The sequence below is a fragment of the Meriones unguiculatus genome, chromosome 2, assembly GCF_030254825.1.
Source record: "Meriones unguiculatus strain TT.TT164.6M chromosome 2, Bangor_MerUng_6.1, whole genome shotgun sequence".
Classification (NCBI taxonomy): Eukaryota; Metazoa; Chordata; class Mammalia; order Rodentia; family Muridae; genus Meriones; species Meriones unguiculatus.
In genome coordinates, this window is record NC_083350.1 from 132,348,046 (window position 1) to 132,371,680 (window position 23,635).

Sequence of the window (23,635 nt, forward strand, 5' to 3'; positions counted from 1 at the left end):
TTCAGAGGCCCTCTGTGGGTAGGCTCCTGTCTTGTTCCTTGTTTTTACCCTCTTCCAATGTCTCTCCAACTTGATTTCTGAATGAGGATTGCGCATCTTACCCAGGGTTCTTCTTCTTGCTTAGTTTCTTTAGGTGTGCAGATTTTAATATGATTACCCTCTATTATGTGTCTAATACCCACTTTTAAGAGAGTACATACCAAGTATGTGCATAATTACTTAAGAGTCTAAGGGCTCGAGTGATAGCTCTGTTGCTGTGGTGCTTGGTGTGCAAGCATGAGAATCTGAGTTTGATCCCAAGAAACTAGAAAGAAGAGCAAGCTATTTTAGCAGGTTTTTTTAATCTCAGTGCCCCGGAGGCAGAGATAGGAGAATCCCTGGGGCCCCCAGGCCTGAAAGTCTAGCCTACTTGGTGAGCATAGGCTAGGGAGAGACGTGGAGCAAGGCAGATGTCTTCTAAGGAATGTCATCGTAGGTTGCTTGTGATTTCTACCCACAAGTACTCTTGTGCAGCCTATACCCCTGCATCTGTACACATACTCTGATAACCCTCAGATTCTCTGCTTGTTTACCCTCACTTAGAAGAGAGGTAAATATTGGAGAATGCTCATTCTGTGAAAATCTCACACTTTAGGCATGATATAACATAGAAGGGGAAGGAAACAGCTAGGTGCAGCAGATGGTGGGGACTTATTTAAAAAACTTTTTATTCATCAGTGTTCTAGTTTCATTACTTGTAACACTGACAAAAATACTCTGAAGAAATAAGAAAGAAAATATTGACTTAATTTACAGCCTGCACTACATTACATCATTGCCAGAATTTTAGACAGGAACTTGCTTCAACTAGTCACAACCACAGTCAAGAGTAGAGAAAGAGTGAATGGATGCATGCCTAGTGATCACCTGGCCTTCTTTGCTCTTATACAGTCTTGGGCTACGAACATTGAGCCTGGATGTTCCCACATCAATTAAGGCACTAAAGGGAATCTTCAATCCCCAAACATGCTGGAAGGCTAACCTGATCTAGATAATCTTTCATTGAGCCTCTTTTCTTAAGTGTCGACAGTGAAAACTAATCAGGAAGAAAGTAAGATGTATGATTCAATTTACCCCTTAAAATGTCAATTCTCCTTAACTGTGGATCACAGGCTAGAATGACAAAAATAGAAGTAGAGTTGTTGAAAGCTGAAAAAAATAAACTGTCCTTTTATCCTAGGATTATGACAACAGTGTTGAGAAAAGTGGTTTGACTCTGGATGTTTTTTTATAATTCAAGAAGATATGGACAAGTGACGTGTGTAATATAGAGTTATCAGAGATCATTCGTGTCAGGCTATAAAGAATATGTGTTCTAAAAAGAATATCTGTCCAGGAGAAAGCTAGACATGACATTTTGAAAGTTTACATTGTCCATGTTCAATTTGGCTGATTGTAAGATGTTCAAAAATAGTTACTAATCTGGAAGATTAGATCTGTAGCTGGGGAAAAAAAAAAAAAAAAAAAAACTAAGGGCTGGAAATAACAAATACAGCTTTAGTCCGGTGAGAACAGAACCAGCTGCTTTACTATTTGGCTAGTTTAAGGTCCCTTTGTTTTTACTTATTCAGAAAACCTGCTTTTGATGGACAATTGGGACAGAAATGTGTTTAATATGTAAACAATTTGCAGAAAAAAAACTTCTTATGATGCATTTTGGAGGGGATGGATCATGATATGACCTCTTTGATAATTCTTATTTAAGAGCAAAAGATATTTTTAACAGTCTCCAGTAAATCATTATTTGATTTAGACATTTCTCAGAGACAGACTCAACATTGTAAATCTCTCTCTCTGTGTGTCTCTCTCCCCATTCCTCTCTCCCCTCCCCCTATCCCTTTCTTCATTCTCCCTTTCCCTTCCTTTTCTTTTTCTTTCTTTCTTTCTTTCTTTCTTTCTTTCTTTCTTTCTTTCTTTCTTTCTTTCTTTCTTTCGCTTTCTTTCGTTCTTTCTCTTTCTTCTTTTTCATTTTCTTGACAAATTTCCTTTTGTAATTACATAGAAGTATTTTTAACATCTACTGAAAGCTTTCAAGTAATTGCTCAGATTGTTCTGATAGCACCTCTGTTTTAAACTGCCCTCTATCTGTTTCCAGATGAAATCACTCAAAGTTTTGAATAGTTTATCACCAGTACCGGAAATTTTCTTATATTACACTTGCATTTTTCCTTGTAGTGATTAAATTCTGCTCTTGAAAACACTGAGCAATTTTTTAAAACACTGAGCAGTTCCTGACCCACCAGTAATCACCGGGTAATGTTTCTTCTTTCCTGGCAAGAATTTTCTTTTCGGAAAATAGCATAAGTAGCTAGGCTATTTTTTTTTATCATGGATTTTATTTCGACAATTTAGTATCTCCTTTTTCTCTGTGTTCACATTTCCCCTCAGGCTTTAGATAAGTGTAAACACAGACAAAACACTGTTACTTACAGGTAATTTACTGAGTCGCCAAAAAAAAAAAAAAAAAAAAAAAAAAACCCTGTAAAAACTCTTCTTTCCCCAAAAGAGTCCAACATTTTTCTGAGGGACTGTTTAATTTTTAATTTTACTTAGCATGTGTATGACAGCATAATATACTGACTCTATACACTGTTTTAAATTAGAATAAATTTCCTTATAACTACTCCCTCAGGCTTTTTTTTTTCTTTTAGCTTATTCTGTTCCAGTTCTGACTAGCTTTCTAACTATATTCTAAGTTACTGACACACAGAAATACCCCTCCCAGTAAAAACACTCTCCCCCTGCTGTTATGCTTATTGCTTAACTATTTTATATTATCAGAAACAAGTTTTCTAAAGCATGGTTACATTTCATTTTCTTTATTTTTGACAGTTTCATATATATGTACAATTTACTGTGAGTATTCATAGTGTTCATAATGCCACGGTGTGCTTATCCCTTTCGCTTGGAACCTTATCTTCTCACTTAGAGACTACACCATTAGAGGAAATGATGCACCTTTAACGACAGAAGTCCTCAGTTCCTCAGGAAGTGGCTGGCCTTCATGGGCACATCCTTTATCTGTAATGAAAAGTTAGTGAGGCCAGTAACGTGCCAGTATTCATAGCTGCTGTGAGTCTGCATAACAACATCACAACACCTGCCTTGGAACTGTTACTCCATTCTTCGTTTTTGTTTTTTTCTAAAATGTCCATTCTTCCTGAACAAGAAACAAATGCACATGGATGTTCTTGCTTTACTTTCTCTTTCATTGCAATCTGCGTTTTGGACCTTCTTCACCTCTGATTTGGACATGGTAAACAAGACAGAACTTATCAAACATGGAATAGTAAGATACTTCAATTATGCCCGAGACCAATGCACTCTCCACACTAGTGTAGCACTCACTGATGCCACTTGTGAGAGTTCTCCAGCCCCATCCTTTGATTTGATGAACATATTCGCCAAGAACATGCTGACACTGAAGTTCACCTCTGTCATGCACTAGCATGTTTAGTTTGTATTCACACCCTCTCTCATATGTCATTCGAGGAGATCACGTTTCTACAATTTCCTGAATGTGAGAAAGTGATTATGGAGAAAAGAGAGGTGCTCAAGTGTCATACTTCTCAAAACACCAAATCAACACAAACAACAACAAGAAAACAGAGAAAGATTGTGGTTTGTGGGCTTTCAAAATGCATGACTCTGGTTCTGCATTGAGGGAATACAAAAATGAGGCATGTGAGAATTTTAAGTTGTTAGCGAATGATTGCTGCAGATTAAGAATCCGTAAAGAAGTCACATATAAAAGCACACTCCATTAAAGTTTTAAATGGTGTGAGGATGTCTGACTGAACAGATATTAACTAAGGGAGACTAGATGGAGCAGAGAGTGTTTCTGATTCTGCAAAATCATATTTCTCCAGTGCATCTTGACAAAGGGCCAAAGGGAATAGTTCTGATTCCTTTTCAATGCAATCACCTCTTAATTATGCTATTCTGAGTAGAGAATTCTGTTATACAAACAGATGTCTGCAACTCCATTTCAGAGTCTTAAAATAAAAGTGAAAATGTGATACAGAGATTGACAGGGGGACAGGTTGACTGGTTTAGCTATCTCATTACGCTCCGTGGCCATAAGCTGGCAGAATATTTGTATCTGCATTTCCACCCTTATTTGACCATTACAAAATTTGAAGGTGAATTCCATTTAGATAAACTGTTATGAAGGGATTGTAAAACTCTCCAGCTATCTATTTCTATTTCTTTCTTGAGTGGCTTAGTGGGGCTAGGAAAATGGTTCAGTGGATAAACACTAGCCTTGCAAACCTGAAGGTTGGGGTTCAGATCCACGGGATCTATTTAAAAGCCTGCTGAGTGTTAGTACTAAACCTGTAACTCCAGATATCAGAATGCAAACAGTATCACTGAACCTAGCTGGCTAATGACACTAACCATTAATAGGCTTTTTCTCTGCTGATGACATATCTACCAGGTAGCCTAGACCAGACTAAAAGCAGATAAATGCAGGTTTATCAGGCACTGCTCCATGGAAGGTTCATCAGTCCCAAAGAAAGGCGCTTAGGAAGTCAGTCTTGCCTCTGGGCTAGGACAGGGAAGTATTATAGAGTGTAGGCAAAGGGTGATGACATATCAGACATAAGTTGAGTTTGCGTTCAAATATGGTCAAGAGCTGAGCACTGAGGTAGGGATTTGGGTGGCTGGCAGCATCAGGAGAGGAGGTTGCTACAGCTGCCAAGAATGAGGAATGGACTTTTGGCATCTTTCTTTTGTTAGTTGGCTTCTTAGTGCAGGCAGGGTTGCAGACAGGAGGGCAGATGGGTTTTCCTAGCTGGTCCAAGGGCTAGCAGGGGTTCCAGCTAAACAGCCCAAGGTCTTCGGGTATATGGGCACCAGTCACATCTGGCTATTTCCTGCTGGTACGGGAGAATGTGGCAAGGGGGAGTCAGGAGTTAGTAGGATGGTGCCTGAAGGAAGGTATGGGTGTAGAAGCATTTGGTAAATAGCCATCCTGGAGGTTTCGTGACTCTGTTCTTGGAAGAAGGGGAGAAGGCAAGGGGCTAGAAGAAGAAAATAGACAAACAACAATGACTGGTCCCATAATAGGGGTAAAGCCAGGCAAAAGGGAAGAGGACTCTCAGAAGAAGGGAGGGAAAGTGCTTGGTTATTCCTTCTAGAGTGACTTGATCTGCATCTCCTGCCAAGCCAGATTTGTTGACATAGTGACAGTGCTCTTCCCTTGCAGGGACATGTAAGTGCCGTCTACATCAACCAAGAGGAGGCCAAGGGTTTCCAGTTTTGTAGGACCTTTGAAACTTACAAGAATCTTTTAACGTTTACAAAAACAAGATAAGTTTTATGCAGGTTAGCACTACCATTATTTATGCTCTGTGTTGAGATCCATATTGGAGAAAAGGGAGTGGATTTATATCTTTGTATAGGAAATTTAAAATCTTGAGTTTGAGACCATGATAGTATTAGCAGTACTGTTCCAGAGTTAGATTAAATAGTTTATCAGAACTCCACTGTTTAATGTTACAACTATGAACTTTGACATTTTAATAAAATGGTAGTGTAAGACCTGGGGTCTCACAGCTCAGGAGTTCAAGATCACACCCTTTCCAGAAACTCCCCCAGACCAAGACTCGTTGCAAAAGCAAGAGGTTTATTAACCATTGCACAATGGGGTCACCACTGCCGGTCAGCAAAGAGTGGCACCGGGAGACAAAGGCCTTTAGGTTTTTCAAAGAAAAATTGCGGGAGATTTGAAGTTGCAGTCTTGGCAATTTAGGATTGGATGAGGAAGCTATAAAGTAAGATAATTGTTTAGTCTTAGGTGCTCAAGGTTGGCCGGTCCTGCCAAGTGTGGATGCAGCTGCAATTGAAGGTGGGGGTGGTTAGCTCATCCTTGAAGATTAGGGCTGTGGACTCTTGGCTGGAGGTCAAAAACTACTCAGAAGAAGTCTAGGTTCATTGCTAAGAAACACTATCTCAAAGACAAGGGTCTGGTCATTCTTTTGGTGAGTGAAGGTCATTGCTTGCTTGCCTTTTTTTTATATCTGTCTTCACAGATAGGGTCATGTTCCTCCATTCTCTGGAAAGGTACTAAGAGGCTTTAGCTTAACCTGGACCTAAAACTCAAAACTATAGGCTTTAGAAGACATATAGGTTACAAAGTTAGCCTAACCCTTTCAGTAGTAGGATAGCTAGGTAAAGGATTCGGAATTTTTTTTTTAACTTCTTTTATATACCTTAAATAATTTTTACCATTATTTAAGCTTTCACATCCTCCAGCCCTCAAAACATGCATTTACCAACATTAAAACATCTTCTTAGACATTCCAAATTTTATAATCTACATTTACTTTAAAAATCTTCCTAGCCCTAAAAGATTTTTAGTTTTCATATCCACAGACCTTACATGAGCTTTACATCTTTTTTAAAGTCTAATTATTTATGATGAGGTATAGGTGTTTGATATTTTGTGGGGAGCAGTCAATGTAACAGAGTTCCTTTAACTAGAGGATTAGTAAAAGTTGCACTGAAATCTCTTTTTTACTCTGGTAAGGAGGTAAACTGTGTCTAGACATAGTCTTAGCAGATCTAGGAGAGTGAGGCTTGTGGCTTGATTTTTACATATGAAGAAAACTGAGAAGGCATCTGAAACCTTAGTTTCCGCTGTTAAACTGATAAATCTTTTCTTACCTTAGTCTTCAAACCCATCAGAGACCTGAGAAGGATACATTTTACCTGAGTAAACAGGAAGCGCAGAGCAATCAGCTTCTGAATCTATTAAAAAACAACACAGTCTATCGGCCACCTAGACGGACACATAGGGTTCCTTTGTGGTTGTTGGAGGCATCAGTCTTTGGCTACCAGGTCAGGAAGATTTGATAGGTTTTTTTGTGGAGTACGAACTTACAGGAGACTGTCATACCTGTCTAAGCAAAGTGGGCAATCAACTCCCAAGTGTCTGTCCACAGTTTGAACAGGGTGCTGTCAGCCGTTGCAGTAAAAGGGCCGTTTATAACTCAGTGGCCAGTTTTAAGGCAAGCTCCAGGTTCTTCTGTGCCCACCTTCTTTGAAGGAGATTAAGGGCGCTGTTGCTAGAGTCCAGAACTCGCTGTAGGAAAGACTAAAATAGTATGCAAACAGCAGAGAGTGTTTATTTTCTGCAGAACACCAGCATGCTGTGCTCACCACCTTCACAAACAAACAAACAAACAAACAAACAAAAATGTCAAAGAGCATGAAGAAGCTCTCGGCCCTATTTATCCCTCTTAGGCAGTCTTTTAAGGGAAATTCTAGGGGCTAGTAGGTGACTTTTGCCTTGATTGGTGGGCAGGTAGTGAATGGGTATAGGACCAATGTTGATTGGCCAGAGGCTTAGGGACTTTCCCAAGCAGCTATGATGTAACTTTGTCTGGCCCAGCCAGACCTTGGGGTTGATGCTGATTGGCTGCCCTTCCCTGTGGTTTTTCTTTTTAGAAACCAAAACTGAAACTAAAACTCAAGCCTAGTCAGGTACAACAGCCTGTCATGCAGTCTGTCGTTTTTATTTATATAAAAGTCTATACTAATTTAAAATACTTGAGACTTGTTGTTTTATTAGTTTAAAAGAAGATAAAATAATAAACAGAGAGCTCATTAGGACTGATAAGTTTTATGATAGTTACTTTATACCATGTGGTCTTCTTAAGGTGGTGAAGTCATAGAGCAGTTTGCCAGGCTGTGACTGCTTAAATTCTGATGGTATTACCAGCCAAGATAAAGGAGAGCCATATGGTTGTTATTTCAAAACATTTGTTTTCCTAATAGATCTACATATTTTAAGTGAGAGTTGAATCCAAATTATATGCACATATACATAGTTAAATCCAACTTATATACATATAAGAGTTGAATTTCATATATATATAACATAGATATAGGAGGCCAAATAATACTTATTTTTGTAATTAATCGTAACTATAACTATAGTTATGAACATATTAAAAATGTGATTATTTATGAGGCAACTGATAACATGTTTTCATTATGTTTAACAGTTTATAGTAAGTTAATAATATTGTGTTTGTATGATTAGACTTAAGTGGAAGGCAGTGTCTGGACAGGAAAGGGTAAATAAGTTGGGAAATGGCAAGGGCCTTGGCTGAGGGAGATGTTTGTATTGTAGCTTATTGGGTTATAAACAGTAGAGAATTTAGCTTTAGAAAAGGAGAGGGGAGTGCTGGTTGGGCTGAAAGGATGGGGAATTTTGGAGCCACACAGTGAGGGAAGAGGGAGGGGCTCTTTGAGTAGTACAGCTAGAACAAGTTTTAGTACCCATGGTGGTAGGGGGTGGGAGATTGAGGGGATGGTTTCAGTAGCCCTGCATGGGCCTAAAAGAAACTGGTAGCTGTGGTGAGGCACGGGCTTAAGAAAGCTATAGTTCCTGGAGGGACAGAAATGACCACTTATTAACAAGTGTTACAGAGGAGGATATGCTCTGTACTGAGCACCAAGGATTCCCCTCCAGACCAGGCTGGATGGTGCAATGGGCAGCACGGCTGATGTGGGAATGAATGTGGCTTGGCCTGTAAAGTAAGGAGAAGGGGGTGGGCTTACAAGGGGAAGGAGGGAAGCTGCTGGAGCATTGTCAGAGCTCAGACAAACTGAAGGAAAAGGAGGTTGCAAAAGCCAGAGCCATGTGGAGGACACAGCGGGCTAAGGAACAAGACTCTAGAATGTGGAATCAAATTTGCAGACAAATGATCCACACACACCTCAGGAGGGTTAGATTCACATATTGGTTCTGAGCAGCCCTTGCAGCTGGAATAGGTGAGTGTGTTGCAGTGAAGGAGGGTGAAAGGTAGGAGTGTCTGGGTCAAGGGAGCAGACTTGGGTTCAGAGGCAAAGGGGTCTGCCTATGTGACCTGAGTCTTAGAATGTTGCCTACAGAGGGAGGGATGAGAATGCAGTTCCCAAAAGCCTGGACAAAAGGGAGTTCAGACCATCAGCTTATATGCCAGCAGAAAATTTCAAGATCATGGAGGGTGTTAGTCAAGAGACCCCTGGTTGCCATTTAGACTGAGGCCTATGCCTATGTTACCAAAAGAGAGAAAAAGCCTATTCCCTTGGCACTGAAACTGGAAGGAGGTCAGTCCCCAGCCCCACGGGCCATGCCTCAGGCTGCAAAGGGAAAGGCCCCTCTCTCTACCTCTCTTTCTCTTTTTGCCTGGCATCATTCATTTTTCAACTGAGGGTAAATTGTTATTTCCCAGTTACAGTTGATGCCTCTTCTGGGTCCAGGACCCCAGAGATTTCCTGTCAAGCCCCAGCCTTAGGGAAAGCCTGTCCATTCTGGAACAGGAAGTTTTTGGTTCCAGAGAGCTGTGGAAATTTGGAGATGTCCTTTCGAAGGTGCCCATGCCCCACCGTTCAACTCCAGGCTGTTCAAAGGGACATCTCACAACAGTCTTCATTTCCAGTACAGGCTGGGAAGTGGACAATGCCAGGTCTAAACCAGATCCTCTGTCGACTCTGGGGTACCTACTACAAAATTTATCCAAATTGGGACACTCTCAGACTCTGAGCCCCAAACACCTGATTTTGTTTTGTTGTTTGGTCTGGCAGTAGTAGTCAGGGGCTCCAGCCAAACAACCATGTCAATAGATTCTGGAACAGAATGATAGACCTTGCCTGAAAATGTAAAGAATGATCAAGCAAAAACTCTGAATATTAACTTTAAGCCTCTATGCATATGCTCACACAAGCAGACACTCATGTATCTACACATATATGAACACATATGCAAATATGTATACTATACACACAAATGCCTGTAAACAAAAGAATGACGATTTTTTTTAATGCTTCTTTGTTTAACCTGTTACTTTTTAAACCCAGCACCTCTCAAAATAGGGGAGGTGAGACCATGTGAGAATAGATTCATTGAGAAGAAAGAATAGCAATTCTTGGACCCACTTCTTAAATCGAGTTTGAAATTTTATGCTCGGTCCTTTGCTAATTCTAAACTCAGTTTATTTTGGAAAAAAATTGATGATGGCAATGAATGATACATTATGGTCTGATTTTGCAGAACTTTTGAGTGAGTCTCATGGAGAAATAGAGGTGGCTGTATTTTATAATGCCATTTACATGTGTTGGCTGTCACTACTATCAGCCAGCTTTGACCATGGATGCTTTGCTAAGCATTAGTGATGATGAGAGCAATAAATCATCTATTTTTCCTAAAACAGATAATTAACAACCATCTTTGTTACAGATAGTAAAATACGGTCATTTTTTTGTTGTTTATAAGGATTGGCTATTCTCTAACTGATCAGAGAGTTACTCTGTGCTATTTTTAGACCAAGTTTTTATTATACTCTCTTATTTAATATTGAGGTTAATTCATTTCAAGTCACATAACTAGCATAGGCAGTTTTAGAATTGAAACATCTATATGCCTGTTTCCTCCTGCTGCTGTTTTCACATCCTGCAGCATGCTGCTTCCCAGCTTGACCCTATCTTTATCCATTAGTTTCTATTTTGATACTGAAAACCACTCACCCAGCTTTTGAAGGACACTTACCTCATTCAGTGAACCAACAGCCTAAAAACAAAAACAGATGAAGTAAAGACTGAAACAAACAACCACTGGGTATACATGAGGATGTCTTTATGGTCACTTTTAGACAGTTTACTTACGTGTGTAGGGTGGTAGGAATTTTTTGTATGACTAGAGAACAAGACATGGGTAACAGGGTCAGTGGGAGAGCACTGAGTTCTCAGCATTGTAGGCAGAGCAGTGAGAAGCCCTGGTTTTGAATCCCACCTGGCTTTGTACCTCTGCTTACATCATTTAACTGCAGAGCCACTCATTTCTTACATCTGAAAGGCAGGAGCATAGGAATATAGCCTATAGTATTATGATATTATGAGCTTCAAATAAAGTCATGGTAGCATGATAGGCCACTATCAATAAATGGAGTAATTTTCACTGTAAAGGGGAAGTTGAATCACCAGCTTAAAATGTACTTACAATCAATCTTTTCACTAGTTTTCATGCCTTAGATTATAGATTTTTGCTTTGTATTGGTCATGATTTTATCAAATGCTAGCCCTGGTATTTTTATTTTTCTATATGTGCAAAACAGATCTTATGAAAACAGAACTGAAATAGTGGTTCAGCTCCAGCTAGAACTGTCATGTTATAACCATTAGCATGCTATAGTAAAATGTTTGTAGGATATCAATAATGGATTACAATATAAATATTTATGGAGTGCTGTGAGGTAGTTAGTTTCCATCAAGCTGGGACATGCAAAATTGAATAGATTCTGACGCTGAACAAGACTTTGACTAAGTGGTTGTGGCATAATCCTTTTCCAATATTAAACAAATACTATCTTCAACAATGTTTGAGGTAAAAAAAGAATGTAAAAACTTTGGTAGCAGATAAAGACCCTTTAATAAAATGTTATTTTAATAGGTTATGAATATAGTATGATTTTTCAATCAGTTGAAAATATTTTTAAAATACCGCTGTGTAATAATGCTGAGATTTATGAAAGTAAAAATGTCATAAATTTAACACTTATGACAGCTGTTATATCTAGTTCCCTATGTAAATGAACGGTACATTAAACATTCAAGTTGGGATTAATACTTCTCATCTATATTTTCTATCTTATATTTCATTTTGAGAAAAGCTAGAACTCTGGAAAATTCTAGAAAAAAAAGCTAGAAAGCTGGAACAATTCATTCTACTTTAGCTATCTTTTATGAAGAACGTTGAATACTACAATCAACATTTTGGATAAGATGTTAAACACAAACACATTTCTAAATTACTGTATGATTAAATTTTATTTAACAGAGATGATGCTTCCTCACAGTTAAATGCTGTCTTATGAAATGAGGTTTAAGTCAGTTTCTGGGAGGCAAGAATTCAGGCCTGGGATCCTGGAGGAAGGAAGCAAAGCTGGGGCCATGGAGGTGCACTCTTTATAGTCGGTCTCCCCATGGTTTGCTCTGCCTGCTTTCTTGTATTCCCCAGGACCAGCCTTTGGGAGTCACTGCTGCCAGTGAGTTGGGTCCTCCCACACCTATCATAAATCAAGAAAGTATATCACAGGCTTGCCTACAGGCCAACGTAGTGAAGATATTTTCTCAACTAGAGTTTCCTCTCCTCAAATGATTCTAGCTCTCTAAAGCTGACATAAAGTTAGCCAGCATACTCATGTAGAGCCCATGGCACAGGCACTAAAAATATTTCTTTTTCTGCAATTTGGAAATAAGATAAAATGATCATTGTTCCAGTTTAAATATTTTTTTAACCTTAGAAATTTTTCAATAAAGTGTATGGTAAGAACGTAATCATATGGCTATTAGTCAAGACCTGATCAACATGTAGCTTGTTTGCTGCCCTTGGAAGTTAGTGGTCGACTGACAGACAATAATAAAGCCCTATCATGGGGCACTGTGAAGATACTGTTAATTCCAGTGTGGATGGGCTTTTAGATGTCTGTTGAAAGCTAATGGGAAAAAAACCCATCCAATTTGGTAGCTCGCTTTAATACTCCTTTCCAAATGTTTGCTCTTTCTGATGACTTGTTCATAACTTTGGAAACTAACACCTTTATCCTGTGTCATGTTGTATCCCAGGGTCTGATATGATAGTCAAGGGCTCCACTCAGACAACTCTTTTAAGAAGGGTTACCTTCTCTTGCTCTCTCATTTGTTTGCTTAGTTTTGAGAATTGTATTTCTATAACTACAACCCTTATTGTATTGTATCCATTTTTTTAGAGCTGAAACTATGGTGCAGCAAGTTTAATCATTTAGCTAGTAAATGGTACAGCTTGCACTAATGTTCATTTCTTGGGCTATGATTGTGTCCTCAACCATAAAAAAAAACTTAGACAATGTCAGGTATTTAGGTATTTTTCATATATACCCTTCATTTCTGAATGAGTAACTAAAATCTTTTTTTTTTCTGCTATGTAATGAGAAGGTACTGATCTTAGTTCTTTCTATGCATGAGAATTTAACAGAACTTAAAACCTCTTATCTCCATAAACTAGTGTTGAAAATCCACTCACTTCAATATGTGGGCTTACACTGCTGCGCATATCTGTTCTTGTGTATTTTTTGTATAGGCATTATAGCAAAAGAATTGGCATCCTACTAATCAACAAAGGATCTCCCACAGTACTGGAGATTATGTGTCACAGAAGATGAACTAGTGACATAATATCCCTTGGAGCCCTTAAGAAACCCCCATCCCAAATCTCATTGTTAATGATAGTTCCAAAGCATGAGAATGAGGCTGCTGCTGGTGGTAGACTTCCGTTGTTCTCAAGGGTGTTTGTCTTCAAGTTTGACTGGTAATTCAGATGTGATCTATGCAGTTGATTTGTTGTGTGTTGTTCTGATAGCAGTAGCTAAATGAAATATCCTGGGATTATTTGGCCATAAACCTCCAGTGACATATACATGTCTTCATAAAAGAAGGAATCCTGGAGGCTAGGATATCTTCCCTGGAAGGATTTCAGGTCTTCTGAGTAAGGAGATAATTGCCTTCTTAATAAAGAACTCACCATATGCTTTTCTTTTTTTAAACTTTTAAAAGTATTATTATCATTTATTACAATTTATTCACTTTGTATCCTGGATGTGGCACCTCCCTTGTCCCCTCCCTCTCCTCCTCCCAGGACCCTCCCCCTGTCCATTGATAGGGGAGGTCCTCCTCCCCTTCCATCTGACCCCAGCTTATCAGGTCTCATCAGGACTAGCTGCATTGCCTTCCTCTGTGGCCTGGAAAGGCTGCTCTCCCACCAGGGGGAGGTGATCAGAGAGCCTGCCACTGAGATCATGCCAGAGACAGCCCCTGCTCCTGTTACTAGGGAACCAACTTGGAGACTGAGCTGCCTGCTTTTCTGTTTGCATTACACTCTTGAAAAAAGAATGAGAGAGAGAGAGATGGATGATGTCACCACATGCTGACCTCGGTCCCCAACACTGCTCATCACTCTTCTGGGTTACACAAGTATCTTTATAGTTGAGACTGCTCAGCTGTGGCTTAAAGAGGGATGGTATTCAATTCCTACTAGATTTCACTGTTTCAGAACAACAAGGTTAACATTCTTTCTTCTGGAATGAAGAACAAGGGTTAAATTCTTTCTTTTGTAAAACAGTTGTGCACAAGATCACTGTTTTGATGAAGGAAATGTATGTGAAGTCAGCAAAGCAGTAAACACATTAAGCAGACGCTTCCTTTCTTGTCTTCACAACACGGGATAAAGTTCACTATGACCATTTATAGTGACTCCCATGTGTGTAAAGTACTAAATGATTCTAACAACTTAGAAAACTTGCACATGCTTTCTAAATGCTGTGTCACTTTCTTACAATAAGTCTGATTTATAACATTTAATGAAATAGATTTGGAAAGAGCTAGTGATGTACCTAAGTTCAAGATCATCAAGAGAATTATATGCAAACCCTAGAACCTCATCCATAAGGAGTTAAGATTCAGCTCTATAAAAACAGTTACATGAAAGCGGTCTGAGGAAGGGACCTTCCAGTTAGGACATACATCCTTGATTAATGGAAATGAATAAATACTGTTTTAATTTATATATATATATATATATATATATATATATATATATATATATAATTGAGAAAGGGGCTTCTGTATCTCTAATGACTTTGAGTTCAACATGTAGTCACAATGATCTTGAACTTCAGCACCTTCTTGTACCTTCCAAATACTGGCTTATAGGTGTGTCACTACAAACATCTAGTTTCTGAAGTGTTATAGATTGTATTCATGATTTCATGAATATTAGCCTGAGATATCTCCCAGACCCTATAAATTCTACTTACATTCACTTGCATCTGATGCCATAATATAAGATAATGGTTCCATAAAATATTGGCAAACTACATGGCCTCACAGTAAACTCCATGGAATTTTAAAGTAGGGTTTCTTTTAAATAACACTATATTGTTAATTTCATGGATACTTCAGGTTATTTGGTGCAAACAAAATAAATATAGACATGTCGTGTGCGAATAAAGCAGATCATCTGCCTTTTTATGTTAAATCTAGAGCTATGAATGGAACTGGTAGGTAAAACATTTAAAATCTTTGAAATGAACCTTTAATTTTATGAGATAAAAAGAACGCTTTTGTTGCTGCTGTTGTACTTTCTGTTACTCTCTTTCTTTTCTTTTTATTCTTTTTCTTTTTTTGACTTCCACATATTTGCAGAATTATTTTCAAGGCTGGCGCTCAAAGACAGATGTTCTAATTAAAAGTAGAACATTTTAATTCATGGGTTGAAATGATGTGTGCTAGCTCCTTGAATGGCCTGGCATCTCCAAGCTCTATGGTATACTAAAGCAAGGCTATCCCAACTCATTTGCATGGCTGTTTAAAGTTTTTGTTTGCTTATTTTGTCATTTTCTTAATTCCTGTGATTAGAGCTCAAGTCTTTGGCCCTTTATGTTTGCTAAGCTTTTGTTTTGGAAATAGGGAACAAACACAGTCATCTAAACACACAGCACTAAATTGCATATTCTATGACACTCCTGTTAAAACTTAGAGAATATTTTAAAATATGGCAGCGTGTGGGACTTATTTTCAATCATAGTTCAGATATCAAGGTGATGTAACTTTCTGGGCATTTAATCCACCCAAACACACACAGAACAAGTTCATAAGCAATCTTACTCATACACATACACACACACAAACTTTACAGCCTTTTACCAGGATACATTCTCAATACTTCTCTGACAATAGGAGATACATTTGAACGTTATTACTTCTAAGGGAGGATTAAATTGTATTCTGTCAAATTTTAGTGCATAGTTCATCAGCTCAGTGGTGGAGTGCTCAGCTCACCCTGGGTTCTACTAATTGCTGTTGCATGGATATATCTATATATATTCCTAAATATAGCCCATTTGCTCCACATGTTACATATATATATATATATATATATATATATATATATATATAAGTTTTGGCACTGGACAACAATTCCTGGCTGTTACAATATTCCTGCCCCCTCTTTGTCAATGTTCCATGAGTCTGTAAGAGATTCAGAATTAGCGAGCATTATTCTTCATGCAATCTTAGAATTTCTGATAGCATCTGAAGAAAAAAGTGATAAAACATAAAAAAACAACAGATATCTAAAATCAGCCCTAAGTCTCACCACCAGCTTGGGCCTCTATTTCGGACATATTCCATTTCTTTTACATAATTTCAGAATATTAATTGAATGTTTTTCTAGTATGTAAGAGATGTGATCATGTTTTCAGCTTCCCAGAAATATAGAAACAGGGACCTTTATTGACCAGGCTGTTGTTAATTAGGGGATGCTCTATCTCCCTAGCACAGGGATGGCACCATGCTTCACTAAACCCACCATTTTGTGAGGGTTCTTGGGTTTGAAGTCAGGCCCTATGTTTTTAAAACAAGCACTTTGCCAACTGAGCTTTCAGTCCTTGTCTTACTCTTTCAAAAGCTGGGCTATCCAGAAAGAGCCCCATTGACGTTACTATTTAGATGCTCAAGAAATCACGTACCATTGTCCAATCATATTTTGTCAGTTTTAGGGGACACTTATGCTGAAACCTATTGGCCAAAGTAAGTCATATAGTTGAATGAAAACTAAATGTAAGTAAATTAAATTCTGCCCATGGTGAGACCAGAACACCACACATAATCCTAGTATCAACAAAGCAGGGAAGTCTACTGTTTCCATGGAGACCAGTGAGTATGTATGCATGTCTTCTGACTGTGTTTTCTTCCTGGCTGTTTTTTTAATGATACTTTTATTTTATTATTCAGGAATTTCGGTATTACATGTTTTTTATTGATTTCAGTGGGAACTCTGTGGGATCACAACGTATGACGACTGGAGTTTTCCACAATAATGGAAGTTTTATTTTTATCTCACTTCAATGTCTATCTTTCTCTCTTTGATGCTTACTAATATGAAAATTTGAGCTTCTCTTTTTCCCTCTATATCTGTTAAAACCAATCTATTTCATTTTTCCCTCTTTTCACATCTTAAATTTTATTTGGTTTATTTTTCTTCATTCTTGTTTGTTTTATATGTGTTACAAAGAAACATGCTCATATTTACCCCTCATTTCAACCTGCAGTTTTCCCCAATATGCTTCCCTCTCTACTTCATGACTTTTGTTTTGATAACTGACTAAGTACAGTTGGTGATGCTCATGTGTGCATGAGTGTGTGGTCATTCATTTGTGTAGTAGGTACAGATTAAAGAGGACATGGCAGGAAGCAAGCTTGTTCAGCTTGCAGTCCAGCTCTTTTCAATGGAATGATGAACAGTGTTAGGTCCCCTAGAATGCTGGTGTGAAAGTGATCAAATAGCCTGGTGATTCTTCCCTATTCTCTTCTACCCAAATTTACCCCAAAGCCTGGGAATTGTTTAAGCACTAATTCTGGGCTTTGTCTCTAGTGAATAGAACTCCTCCCTCTGCACCTTCCGTCAAAAGAATTCATCCTTGTTGCACAGTCTTCTTCTCTAGGCCCTACCCCTGAGTACTGTTTTTTCAGTCAATACAACTCATTCTTCTGATACAGGTCTTAGGCACCTTGCTATAGTGATGTATTTTGAAAGAAAAATTCCTGAAGCCATCTCTGACGCTATATTATGAGAACTGTCACTTTTTGCACAAAGTTTTACTGTGTATAAATGTCTAAGAATTAAACAATGGGATCCGATTCTCTAGAAGTTTTGATCCAGTCTGACTCACCAAGTCTAGCTGTACTGAGTTTTCATTCTCTCCTCTTTCAGATGTGTTTGTTTCCCTGATTTTTGTGATGTCTGCAGAGACCCACCCACCACAATCCACTAAAGCATGGGATCCTACCTTTGTTATTTAGACCCATGACAAAGGGCTGAAGTACCTTATTTACATACCGAAGAAAAACAGACCTGGCCTCCAGGTTCTCCCAACAGCCTTTTGTCCTTACCTATTATAGGGCATGGCTTATACCTGAACTTTTTGGCCCAGGAGGCTTCCATAGATAATCCAGACATTTTGGTTCTGCCTCTGCCTCTCTCTTTCTCTCTCGTCTCCCTCCCTCTCTCTGCTTTCCCTCTCTCCTCTCTCTCTCTTCACTTGCAGTTTCTCTCTCTGCCCCTCACTGTTCTATCTTCCCTGGCTCCATTCCTTGGGAGCAGTGAACCATTGGAGAGTTGCTCCCAATAAACCTAAATTCATAAACTCTAATCTAGCTTGAATTGGCTCATTTCATTGGTGGAAGAATTCCTGTCACCTACCACTTTCTTTTCTTTGTGTTAGTGTATTTTTTAATTATATTAGTTTATTTCTCCCTGGATCTTTGAGTTTCTGGCATAAAGTATCCATCGAGCTGCATGTAGTGGTTCACATTGTTGTCCCGGCCATTCCATAGGCTGAGATAGAGGACCACTTACCCACATATTTCAGGCCACCCCGAATAAGATAAAGCATTATCATTTAAACAAAAGATCCCACACTCAGTTAATACAGTCTTATTTTATCTAGTTGCAATAAATTCCAAAGTATCTTTTAGATGCGTTTATATATACAGAGCCTATGCTGATACTTAAAATTCTTGACATTTTTATAGAACTCTAATTTTACATGCCTGGCGCAGCTATTTGTGCAGTTATATTTAATCCCTCACCTCATCTTGTTGTGCATTTTATGACTATGAGATCATAGAGTTGGGAACCATATAGCATGGGCATTTGAGAGTCCTGTTTTAAAAGTGTGTGTCTACAATAAGATTCTAATTTTTGCTTTGAGCCATATGCTTAGCAGCACTACCGGTCAGGGGCTAGTCTACATAAAATGTGTTGACGTTTTGTGAACCTCTTGGGCAGGCAGAATGAAGGCGGAAGGTTAAATGAAGGTTAGCTTGTAGTTAGAGTTTCTGGAGGCAGATTCTTCCCTCAGCTAAGGTCAAAAAAAGAAAGAGTGTACAGAGGTACATTCTTTGTTGCTGTTTTGACTTTATTCAGGACAAGATGTAAGGCTATTGAATACTACCTTAAATCATCTTTCCTCACATTTGCATATGCCCTAATCTTTCTTTTTGCCTCATTTCCAGGAATAGTCAATTATCTATATTCTTTTCTTTTCCAGTTACATAACCCATTATAATTCTATATTTTTGATGTAGTTGATACGAATCATACAGTACTTTTATAGTGCAGAATATCCATTGGGTTATTTTTAATTCAGTCATTAAATTACTTAAAATAAATAACTCAGTAGTTTTTTTGTTAGCATACCGGCAATTCAGCTGTCCTGCCTTCAGAGTCATAGCCAAGGCCAGGTGCACCAGGTGTGTGCTGGATATAAAGACCCTGGCCGCCCCATCTCTTTCTCTCTCTTCTCTCTCTTCATCCCTCTCTGTTTCTCTCTTTGTTACAACCTCTCTCTGTTCTCACTGTTCCCACTGTTTCTCTCTGTCCTTGGCACCCCTTTTCTCTCTCTCTCTCTGCTCCTTTTGCTGACCTCATGGCTCACCCACTGTTGCTACGCCCTCATTCCTCCCTTCTCCAATAAACTTCCTTATACTAGATCTGTTGTTTGGCATGCAATTCCTCAGAAGGGTGTACCTTGCCATGGGCCTGCCATTGTGCCTCCCCCATCTGCCACATCGTAATTAGGTATCATGACAGTTTTACTTTTCTTAAGTATAAAACCATTTGAGCACAATATTAGGTTCCAAACTTCTGAATTAGACATATAACAAAAATTTCTTAGAAGCTGTTATTCCAAATGAACTTGAAGAAGAAATTAGATAAATATTGTGGCTTTACTAGTAACATTTATTTTTTTTATTTCTTCTGAAAGTCAATTAAGTTATTGACAAATATCACTTAGTGTATGAAACCCCCAGAGACTATATTTTCAAGTGTTTTTACAACAAGCATAGACATTGTTTCAGCAGAATAATCTCTGAATGTGGACAACTTAAAACAAACAAACTTCTTTTAGGTAACAAATAAGTTAATTATCTTTTTTGATTTTAGAATAATTTTTACTTGCTAATTTAATGTTCTTAACAAAAAGAGATTTAAAAAAAACTATTATTTGTGACAAACCAGAACAACTCTGCATTTTAAAAACAGAAATCTAACTAGAAAGCTAGGTGTTAGCAAGAATTCAGGTCAGTTGCCATGGAAGCTTCCAAAGATGGAAGCATTAACAGTCCTACCCAGCTATGATGCCTATGAACCACAACAATGACCTGCATGACACAAAAATCCTAAGGATAAATTAGTGGTGTGCATACTCTGATGGTAACCAGAAGCTTTCTAACTGGACTTAAGACCCACTCAAAAAGAGAGCTACCATGCCTGGTACTGAAATCCTAGCCAGTCACTCAATGTTAGTAAGTCATGGATCTTAGAGTTTACCTACTACCACCATTTATGAAAGCAACATAATCCATAACTTTAATCTAAACATTTGTCTTTATATTCACAGATAAATTTAGTCTTCACCTCTCATCAAGAAAACATCTCTTTGAAACTGACAAAGACCACTACAGAAAACAACCACCAATCAAATTCTGAACTTTAGATTCCAGACCCATTCTTGCACCTAAGTTCAGGGAGCATTGAAGAAAAAAATAAATAAATAAAGGTACGTTATAAGAGTTTGTGAGGTTGTGTCTTTTAGTAATGTCAGAAGCTGTATCCTTAATGTCTCACTAACATGTGTGCTTAAACAAGAGCTGAACAAAGATGACAAGAACAGACATGAGAACATAAACAGTGGAAAACACATGGGTCCCAACTCTACCTGAAGAAGTACAAACTATAGAATGCTGATAATGAGAGAAACAGTCTTTCCCCAGGAAAGAGCACATCAATTATTATTCAGTACCAAATGGTCAACCCTAAAAACATATATACAAGTAATATTACACAGACTAATTTGTATTTTGGAATATATATGTATATATATCTACATTTATGCATGTAACAACAATTAATAAAAGTGAATCTGAAAAAGAGCAAGGAGTGGTATATGGCAGGGTTTGAAGAGGGGAAGTGGAAAGGATAAATGATGCAATAATATTATAACCTCAAAGAAAGCATATTTATTATGGGATCTTCTTTTCATTTAGTGAAAATAAACTTTAGTTAGTACTAATCACAAAGTGTTTAATGGCAAAGCTTTGGGTGTTTTGTTTGTTTGTTTGTTCTTTGGTGTGTGTGTATGTATGTGCCCTCACTGCACTCTGAAATGCTGTTTCTGATTTCCTATATGGATTTTTATAATTTTCTTAAATAAACTTAAATACTAGCATCCTACATAATAAGTAACATATGTGCTGGGTCTTCTAAAATTGTGGAAAAATTTTAGACTCATGACTGGATCCTACAATTATCCTCTCTCTCAAGTCTGACTCAGAGTTACAGTGCAATAAACAGGAAATGCACACACGTGCACATAACTACTTTGTGGAACATGCCTATGAAAAACACTCAATCTTGAAGCCATTTTGAGATGCTCAGTGATATTGGTAGTACTGTAAGCAAGATCTTCAGATGGTGATTAGTACTTCCTGCCACATAACCAAACTCATTGCTTGATTAAACTTCAAATGATACTTTGCTTGCCTTTGGTTATTTGTGTATAAGTGAGCTGCATCACTCTTTGGCAGTGAGTAGAAAGAGAAGACTTTTCCCAAGAAGGAAAAAAAATATATTGAACTGAGCTGTGGTAACCTTCATTTTCACTACCAAATTTCATAAAAAAGAAGCTCTGATGATAACGTGCCAATGGTCTATCAAAAAAATGACACAGATTAGTTAACGTTCCTAGTAAGGCTGGGTCTAATGGATCCCAGGTTCAATTCCTAGCATCTTGTAAACTAGGTATGACTGTACATACCCATAATGCCAGCACTTTGGAAACAGGGAAAAAAGCTTAAAACTTCAAGTTCATTTTGTCTATAGTAAATTCCAGACTAATATGTTCCATGAAATTCTATTTCAAAAACATCATTATCATCATCACCATTGTCATCATCTTGCAGACTTTGGTAATGCATCTCAAGACTGAATTTTCATTACTGTGGTAACTAGCTCTTGGCTTCCTGTCTTTGCACAGAATTATTCCACAATTAATTGTAAATGGCCCAGTATAGTATTAGTCCACTGATTATTTTGCAACTCAAGTCTTTACACATGTCAAACAAAGAAGCAACAAAAATAGAGGAATGAATAAAACTTCAGCATTCCCAGGAAACAGTATGTATTAAAACTTTTAATCATTGATTCTCTTTCAAAATACAAATGCCTTTGGAAGGAAAGACACAATGTACCACTTAAAATTTACTGTAAATTGGGAAAAAAGGAACCCGTTTGTATCATCAAAGGGCATCTATTGGTTTAGAGGTCACTTAAAAAAGGGGTAAAATAAAAAGGAAGATTGTAGAATTAAGCTTCGCTCAAACTTGAAGATAATGGTGAAGAAAGAAAATATAATTACCATTTTAAAACTAATTTAATCACATCATTTTTCCTAACCTAAAATAATCTGTTGACATGATAGATGAAGACATGAATTTATTAATAAGAAGTTGTGTAATCACTTTGTAATAAAGGACCATTTTCATTAAGTAGAAATGATATTTGGTAGGAGAGAGATTTACTGAGATGATTTCAATTCTACTTGCCAAATGACTTTAAGATAGTTAAATCTAATGATCATTTTTGTCTTCATTTAACAGAACTACCACTGGCATTCAACAGAGTTGATGGCTCCTTTGGTCTTTCAAACACCCTTGCGTACTAGATGCTGGGTGAACATGTTTTTATGTTTTTTTTCTCCTTCCTTAATGTTCATTACTGTTCATTAGACACTGTATAAAAAAGAGCAGCCCAAAACATTCATGCTCCCAGAGCCAAGTCGTCTCCGTCTCCTCATCTTTAACTATGTTTTCAAATAAGCTACAGTTTTATATATTACTTCTATGTTAATTATTGTCTTTGAATTTGGTGGATGTTGACTGCACTTTTATCACTTTTTCACTAACAATACTTTGATTATGAATAACATAACTTACTTAAAATAGCTACAACACACACACAAATTTTGCTTTGAAAAGGTACACAAATATGCCACAAAAGCCAGGAATAGAAGGTGTGTTGGGACAGGAACTGACCTTGTAGAGTGTGGCAATCTTGGAGAGATTGATTTTCTTTATGCCTGGATTTATGTCATTGTTCCTTCTCTTTCCCTTTTTCTTAGGGATAGTTTTTGACACTCCTCTGTCCAGCTTTTCTCATAAGATATGGATACTCTACTTGCTCTAATTTCACATTCTGAGAAGAGCATTTAATTAAACAAGCTGAGCCTTGGGTGACAGTCTCTTTTGATACTGTTCTGCTCTATGAACTCTAGCCATGGCAAGCCTTAGAGTATGAAGTTCTCGTGTTGACACCTCTGTGGGAAAGGCAGATTCATGGAAGAGGCTGAGTACAAAAGACCATGTACAGCACATAGACTCTGTCATGTCCATTTTAATTTGTGTTTCCTCTTTTGACTGAACATAGACAATCTCCTCTCTGCTTTTGTCC

General features: G+C 37.9%; 1 long non-coding RNA gene across 1 annotated transcript in view; it reads left to right on the forward strand.

The window, feature by feature from the left end:
• Positions 1–22,372, forward strand: part of LOC132652197 (uncharacterized) — a 43,285-nt gene extending 20,913 nt beyond the window's left edge. Inside the window, exons 4-5 of the long non-coding RNA XR_009589675.1 lie at positions 20,529–20,687; positions 22,164–22,372. This is a non-coding gene — a long non-coding RNA (uncharacterized LOC132652197). The remainder of the gene's footprint in view (positions 1–20,528; positions 20,688–22,163) is intronic.
• The last annotated feature ends 1,263 nt before the right edge of the window (positions 22,373–23,635 follow it).